This window comes from Etheostoma spectabile, chromosome 14 (assembly GCF_008692095.1).
Source record: "Etheostoma spectabile isolate EspeVRDwgs_2016 chromosome 14, UIUC_Espe_1.0, whole genome shotgun sequence".
Lineage (NCBI taxonomy): Eukaryota > Metazoa > Chordata > Actinopteri > Perciformes > Percidae > Etheostoma > Etheostoma spectabile.
This window is the reverse complement of record NC_045746.1, coordinates 20,811,407-20,812,460: the sequence shown is the minus strand read 5'-3', so window position 1 is coordinate 20,812,460 and position 1,054 is coordinate 20,811,407. Positions and strand designations below refer to the sequence as shown.

Genomic DNA, 1,054 nt, shown 5'->3' with positions numbered 1-1,054 from the left:
GCCCCTCTGCTGTCAGGAGACAGGGTCGGGGTGGGGGTCCGGCACGGAGGGCGGAGGACACGCGCTCTCCATCACAGCCTACAGTTGCCTGGCTCTGATTCATGAAAAAAAAACGTGTAAAATAAAAAATACTGCTTAAACTCTGCTGCTGTGTGCTTATTTTATAAAGCAAAGAGATTGCAATATAAGCTTGTTTATTACTGTTAGGAGTATATCATACATATCTCAGGGATTTATAAATTAAATAAACTTCAGATGATTCCGATTTACTCCAGCAACACTGTTGACCGCATCAGTGATCTCTTTCCCTTCCGCATTCTTTCTACAGCCTTCATTTCCAGTTTTTAGGCTGCCAAATAGTACACACGTTACTGCAAATGAACCTGAGACGTCAGGGTTTCAATCTCCACCTCTGGAAAGTGCCACTTCTTAGCCGGATTATGTCTCAACATGTCGTAAACAGTAGGGGCAAGGCCTCAAAACTGAGAATATATTGGGGCGTGATATTTACATTCCGATTAATCTATTGCTGAATTTAGTCTTGTTGCCAATAAGAAAAAAATAGAATATCACCACACTTGCATTTTAAGATTTAGCCTAAAACATTTGGACTCCTTTAAAAGACAACTCAATTGCCCTTGTTCACTTTCATTTTATTTTATTTTATTGCTCTTATATTGTGTGTGTATAATGTGGGGCACTTTGTGATGTCTGTCATTGAACAATGCAATATCAATTTACTTGAACTTACCACAAACTCAGAATTTAGGAAAAACATTAACAGCCCTTGAGTAAATGAGTATGGGGACAATGCTAGTCTCGTATTGCCAGAACTAGTGGACTAGTCAGAGGGTGTGGCTAGACCACACAGCATTGCAGGATGGGAGAAAAAGGTGCTCTGGTTTATTGACATTTCTTTAAACCAATCACAATTGTCTTGGATGGTGCTAAGCGCCGGACGGAGCCACAGTACCTCGGCAAAATTGCCTTGGGAAGGAACGTGTACGTTCAAAAGGTTGTTTTAGTCGTGCAACAGAAAACTCAGATTGGACAG

General features: G+C 41.0%; 1 protein-coding gene across 4 annotated transcripts in view; it reads right to left on the bottom strand.

Moving 5' to 3' along the window:
- trappc9 (trafficking protein particle complex subunit 9) overlaps positions 1 to 1,054 on the bottom strand; it is a 265,848-nt gene that overhangs the window by 253,439 nt on the left and 11,355 nt on the right. The gene's annotated exons all lie outside the window — the stretch shown is intronic.